Source organism: Lutra lutra, chromosome 9 (genome assembly GCF_902655055.1).
Source record: "Lutra lutra chromosome 9, mLutLut1.2, whole genome shotgun sequence".
NCBI classification, from domain to species: domain Eukaryota; kingdom Metazoa; phylum Chordata; class Mammalia; order Carnivora; family Mustelidae; genus Lutra; species Lutra lutra.
The window spans coordinates 41,969,209-41,976,582 of NC_062286.1; positions in this window are offsets into that span (position 1 = coordinate 41,969,209).

The following is a 7,374-nucleotide window of genomic DNA, read 5'->3' on the forward strand; positions in this document are numbered from 1 at the left end:
TAGACTGGAAAAGTCACTAATCAAATGGATGACTGGGCATCTGTGAAAAATCCAGAGCTAATATATTTAATGGTGAAAGACTGAAAGGTTGCTGCCTTGACAAGGATGCCCACTGTTATTAACCACACTAGTTAACATTGTACTGGAAATTCTAGCCATGGAAAATTACTTTGAAGTACATGGTTTAAGTTTAAATGCTGAGAAGGACTTCTCGGGTGACGCATATATTACATGTTTTTACTTGGGAGGTGGGTTTACTGTGAGCTATTCATCAAGCCGTGCATTTGAGATTTGTGCATTTTTGTATCTATATTTTAATAAAAAAGTTAAGCCATATACCATTGAATAAAAAATTAAAGTTGCCATTGTGAGAGATTGTATTTTGGTTCTAATGTTACTTTTTCCCTATCTTCGGATTAAATAATAAATCTACTTTTAATGGAATGTAATAAAAATATATAAAAGCATATATTAAGCTTCCAGTAAATGAACAGTAAATGCTTTTTACAGCAGTTATTTTTCAGTGGAGAACTTGTGATATGGCATTTCTGATTTAAGCAATAAAAATCTCACTGGAGGTGCTGATAGAAACTAGAGGAAGGCTCTGATCTGATGATTTTACATTATTAGCCTGGCTGTTTCTTCATTGTTTCATCCCTCTATAATTCTGTGAACATTATGATGGGGAAATGACTCTTTATTTCCCAAAAGATGGCTTAAAAATCATTATTTAGTCATTCATGTATGTTGATTTTTTTTTTTTTTTTTAGTATTAATATCTGCGACTTTGAATGTGTGGAAAAGAACTCTTACTATTTGTACTTTGATTAATGCTAAATTTATTAAATTTTGTCTCTTTGGTATCACCCTTGACATTTTATTTTTATTTTTATTTTTCTTCATCCTTGACATTTTAGAAAGCATTTCTGCTTTCTGTCAATAGCATCATAAATCCAGAAGCATTCTGATATTTTCTCAGCCAGCCCATAGAATCAGGTGTTTTCTGAGGCTCCCACCGATTTTCCCAGTTCCATATATTATGTTGCTTAACCCTACTTTTTTAGGATGAGGCTTCACCAGCCACTAAGGTTTTCTTCTACCCTGATAATTTACAAAAAAGAGATCAAAGGAAGCCAGGTTGGGGGAATACAGATTCTCGCCACTGTGACATGGAGGACAGGTCAGTGGAGGTCACGCAACAACTGAACTCTACCTTGGGCAGCATCACAAGAGTGGGATGTGAATGGTGCCTCCCAGACTCAGAGCTGTGCTCATTCTGTACAAGCAGTCACTTTGATGTAAACAGTAGGAATATACTGATAGTGAGATTAGCAGTTGGTTATTTCAATAGGTAAGAAATCCCAGGGTAATTTGGCCAAGGTCTATACAAACCAACCATTTCCTAATAGTGCCACACAAATCACTTGCAGTGTTAGCCAACTGTAATTATGGGTCCTGGATAGTAATATGAATATACAGTAATGTGAATATAATGTGAATACACAGTGTTTTAGTTTGCTGGGGGTGTCATGATAAAGTACTACAGACATGGTGGGTTAAACAACAGAAACTTATTTTCTTACAGCTCTGGAGGTTAGAAGTCCGAGATCAAGGTGTCAGTAGGGTTGTTGTATTCTGGAGCCTCTCTCTTTGGCTTGCAGTTGTCTACCTTCTCTCTGTGTCTTCATCTTTGTCTGTCTGTGTCCTAATTTCCTTTTGTTGTAAGGACACCAGGCAGATTGGTTTAGGGCCCATGCTAATGACCTTATTTTAACTTTACCTCTTTAAAAACCCTATCTCCAAATATAGCCACATTTTGAGGTACTGGGGTTTAGGACTTCAACATAGGAATTTTGGAGGGACACAATTCAGTCCCTAACACTGGAGTAGTTTCTTATCTTGGTCAGGTGCACTGACTTGCAACCAACATATTATATGTAACAGCATCACATTCTCAAGTCCATGTTCCAAATGGAAATAGTTTAGCAGGTCTTTCTGAGGTGATCATGGGTGTGAAATATAACAAAGAAATGGAAGCATATGATAATACGCGTAACTTCTTTGTAAAAGGGGTATTAACATCTTAGCAGAATTTTGTAGCTACATATATTAATAAGACTACATATTTGCAGAAGTACTGTAAAAGCTGGTCTTAAAATATCAGTGTTACTAAAGCACTGCTTTGCCCCTTTCTCCTTTGTTCAGTAATACTGTAACATATGCAAATGTAGGAGGATATTAGAAATTAATGGCCCTCGTAGTCAAAGTGAATAGATTTGAACTCATCCTATTTACCATCAAATCTGTTCCTTCTTTAGTATGACCTCTTGTCTTTTAATGATAATACCAGTTAACTGTCACCCAAAGTGTGCCCTCTTTGACTTTCTCCTTTTCTTTCTTCTTATTCTAATGTAACAGTTGGAGCCAAACAGATCTGCTTTCAAAATCTAGGTTTGCCATTTACTCTCTGTGACCCTGACATGTAATTTATCCTCTTGTTTTACCTGGGTTTCCACATCTGCAAAATATGGGTAGTAAGTAACAGTCCTCATTTCATGGAATTATTGATAGAGTCAAATGGTAATATGGATATATAGTAAATATTACTAATCATTGCTATTATTGCCAAGTACCCCTGATTCTATCTCTAAATTTTCTCTAATAGTTGCACATTTCTTCACATTCATACTGTTCCTGTCCTGATTAAGGACTGGTCTTCTTGTTGCCCTGGGCTCTTGGAAATCTAATGCAATCTACTCTTTTCACTCACTTTTATTCCTTATCTTACCCTGTTCCCTTTATAAACCTTCAATGATTTCAAATTATCCAGAAAATGAGGTTGAATTGTCTTGAGCTGGCTTTTAGGCCTTTAAAATTTTAGATCAATGATCCTTTTTGATTCTCTTTGGTCTCACCCTGCTCTTTACCTGTCGTGTTGTCTTCAATCAGTCACACTAGACTTGGCAGTGAGGATGCCTACTCCCAGGGTTTATTTTGAAGATTATTTAGTTTAATTTCTATTGTAAGGACCTATTTAGCCAGAGGCTTCCATCAAGGTTAAAACAATAACGTTGTTTAACCCTTAAACTATCTCTGCTCCCCTTTCCCCAGGGGACTGACTTAAAAACAAGTCTGGGGAAACCAGCCCCAGGTAACAAAGCCCAGATACAAGGGTGGGTCAGGCCAGGTGGAGACATCCGATCAGTGCGGGGTTGCATACTCTCTGCCTAGCTACCAAGGAGTATGGGCCCTGCCCTTTGAGAGTCTTTTTGGGCGCCAATTCTAACCAAGGTGATAGGCTAGGTCAAAAGTCTACTATAGGGTAAACTGTAATTCAATTGGTCACTAGCATCACTGTGCAGCTTTCTCTGTGTGTTACAATTTCATTGGCCACCTGTGCATGGCCAGGCCCAGCCTCATGGCCTTTGCCCTTAAAAGCTAGCCTGTGAAACCGAGAAGGGTCGCCCTCTCTGTTAGAGGCATGGCCCTGGCCAGTCAGTTTGATTCTTGATGCTTGGCACAAAATAAAGCTTTGCTTGACCTTCGCTTTATATCAGTCTCACTTCTTTAATCATGGACCCATTTTTGGGGGGGCATAACACTATAAGTTCTGGTTTTGAGAGCTCCATTAACCCGCAGAGTGACTTTGGGAAAATCAATGAACTTCCCTATGCTTAATTTTGCTAATCTGTTCTAAAACTTCAGTGTGCATAGAGAATCATCCAGTGAACTTGTGAAACATGGAGATTCTAGCCCTTATTCCAGGGTTTTTGGAGTTTTTAAAATTTTTTAAAGTTAAGGTATAACATACAGTAATTGTAGAGAGTACACTAATAGGTGCACATCTTGACTTTTTATGTGTGTACTCTTGTACGAAAACCATCCAAGTCAAGATATACAGTATTTCCAAGCACCCTAGACATTTCTTCCCATAACTTCCTAGTCTGTGTCTCTTCTAGAGACAGCCACTATTCTCATTTCTATCAAGACTCCATTTTAACAATCTACATTAGGTGATTTTTGGTGTTCCTTTTAGATCTGGTTTTATCTCATTCTAAATTTCTAATTCAAATGGAGAAGTAATTTGAGTAGGTTCACATTGGTATCCCCAATTTAGATATTTAGAAATGTTTCTGCAACCCCTGCTCTCACCTCTGTAGGTAACAAAGGAACTTCCTCTCCTTCGATTCTCCATCTCCCCAAACCTTCATATTCTTTCTTATTCTTCAGCTTTCTAGTGGTTCCTTCCTAAGCTAGGTTAGAAATACAGAATATTAGAGTTAGAGGTCAGGTGTTCCAAACCCCATCTCTTAAGGCAATTCCTTCTTCAACATCCCTGGCAAATGGTTTTTCACTTCTGCCTAAAAGCTTCTAGTGCTGCCACATGATTATATCACATTATTGGTTATTTTTCTTTGTTAGAAAAGGCATTCATATGTCGAGCTTGATACATTTGATCATAGTTACACCCTTTAGAATAATGAAGATTATTTGCTCTTCTTTTCCTGTGGGAGCCTTTCAAATATCTAAGGCAGTTGCCATATACACCCTGAGATTTTTCTTTGGTAGTTGGAATCAAGATTCCCAACACCTTACTGGATCCTGCCATGGCTTTCAAAAACCAATGAGGTTGAAGGCTACTATGCATTTAAAAGCACAATAACCTACCAGGAGAGAAATTACATTTTGTTGTAACACAACGGTTGAAGCAATAATGTGTAGGTTCTACCCTACTAGGACACATGGAAGAGCACATATCTCTTCCCTTACTTCAAAACCAACTTCGAGGACATGCAACCAATGCAGCACCCCTGGTCTCATGCCTAGATGGTCCCCATGCTTGGTTTGGTGCTCTGCTGTTGCTATCTTAAAGGTCTTAACATATTTCAGAAAAAGGGCCCGGCATTTCATTTCGCAATGTGTCTCACACATTGAACAGCCAGTTCTACCTTTCTGGTTGTATTGCATTTGTTAATGCCTTACATATTTTGATTTTTCTTTATTTTAATAATGCTTCCTATAAGTGCCATTAAGTGTGTATTATATTTTATGGTCCTTTTTACTTATTTCAAAAAGCTTTCCTTAGAGCAGTGAAGATAGGTTCAATATTATAATCACACTCATGTTATAGATGCACAACCTAGGGCTTAAAAAAATTAAGTGAATTGCCAAATTTTTATAGCTTATTAGTAAGAAATCTAGGACAGAACTAGGTCTCCTGACTTGAGTATCCTTTGGATAGGTCGTCATCTCCTGGGATAGTGTCCAGATTTCCAGGGTTTGAGTTGGACACTCTAATCTTACTAATTTTCCAGGTTCTTACAGTTCTCTTTTTAGTTCACTCTCTCAGCATCATGCTTCCACTTGACACTGTGTATTGCTGACTCATATTTAGTCTAGAGTTCCATTTGCTCCTCAGGTCATTTACCCATAATTGCCTAGTCCTTTCTTATCTAATAATTGAAGCTTATTTTTCTACCCTAAGTGATTTACCCTGAGCTTGCATTTTTTTTTTTAAGTAATCTCAGGTTAATTTTGAGAGAATTCCAATGCAATCTCATTTTTTCCTCCCTCAATTATAATTCTGATCTATAGCTAATCTCCAGATCATTAAGGATGTTTCAGTAATTGGAAAGAAATCGCCATGTTTTTTTTTTTTTCATTAAGTGCTCATCTAACTTGTGAAGGGAAGTTAAACTAACTTAAGCTGCTGAGACTTGCCTTATTTGACCAAAAAGAAATCCAAAGCAATTCTATGAAAATGTAGCTTCATTTGCAATTATATTAGTCAGGGGAAAGGAAATGGAGAGTATAATGTAACAAGGTTATAATGACTATCTTAATACAGCAAGGTTGATAGTGGCATGAAGCCTCAACATTGTTGTTACCTCTGTATCTTCCACAGACTGGTCTCTCAGCATTGTGGGCTGTCTAGCCCCTGTAACACTGTGCAGTTGGTGTCTCTGTCTTCTGGTGACAACTCTGACTCAGGCTCCGCTTCCTGGAGAGCCCAAGCTAAAATACACATTTTCATATGTAGTGCTTACACCAGAGGTAGTCTACCAGCATTATTAACTAATTTCTGGAGGATAAAAATAAAAGGAATTGAGATGATTTAATTGTCCTTACATCTGTAACAGTGCCAGCTATGGAAGACTACCACTTTAAGCAAGTAGTGCTGTCCTAGAAATAAACTGAACCAGTAATTTCTATCCCAGTCAATGACACCACCATCTTCTTCACTGAAGAGTTAGAAACCTGGGCACTCCCCTTGTTCACTCCTTTCCCTTTCCCCCCACATCCAATCAACTAAGCCCTGTGGCTTCTATCTCCAAATATACCCCAAAGGACTCCTACTACTCCTCATTCACAGCTACACCTACACAATACTCACTATACTTACATGCCATACACTATACCTACTGATCAAAGCTCATCAGCACTGCTTCTCACCTGGTCTCTGCAATAAATTGGTCTCCATTGGCACCTTTATAAGCCATGCTCCACAAAGCAATGAGATTGGATCTTTAATAATGCAAATCAGATCATATCATTCTTCTGATTATAATTCCACCCTAATTCTGCATCCCTTTATTCTGTTCTTTTATAAAAATAGCACTTAATACCACCTGTATACTTTCCCCTCCTATTTATGTTGTTCTTTCTTTCAATCTCCAACCTAGAATGAACAGAGCAGCTTCCTGTTTTGGTCATCATTTATCTCCCTATGCTTAGCAGTGCTAGCACCCAGTAGGTTGCTCACAAACTATTCACTGAATAAATAAATGAACCTGCAAGCCAGGGCTGAAATACAACCCATCTCCTTTTATTTTAGACCGTTCTCCCCAATACCCCAGTGCTAACCCCAAGCCTTAGCAAACTCTGCCTCCCTTAGTGTTGGCTTTCAGGACTTGCACCTCCTCTGCTTATCCCTTTGGCTTAGCTATAGCCAGAGACCTCACTTGGATGAGGGTCTGGCTTCCCATCCTTTCCCTATGCCTCTTCTGCAATGTATCTTCAGCTCTACAATTACCCCTCCTATCTGATTTCAGCCTCTGACTAGTCATGCCTTCCTGTCTTTCCTTTGCCTATTTCCAAAGTTGACTAGGTCACTCTTCCCAGCTCCCCCTGCTCCTGCTCCCTCCCTGAGCCAATACTTGCAAATCATCATCTACCCTTTAAACCCTGTAGGGTTCAGTGGATCCCAGGTGGAAAATGCTTGGAGCTACTCAGCCAGATGAGTGCCTCTGTCTGATCACATAACATATTCAGGATAAATGTTTCCTCCAAGCTGAGATTTGCAAGTCCTCACTGCTTAAAAATAAGCACTTGTTTTATAAAAATAGTTTGCATATTTGTGCTCACGGAGTCCAC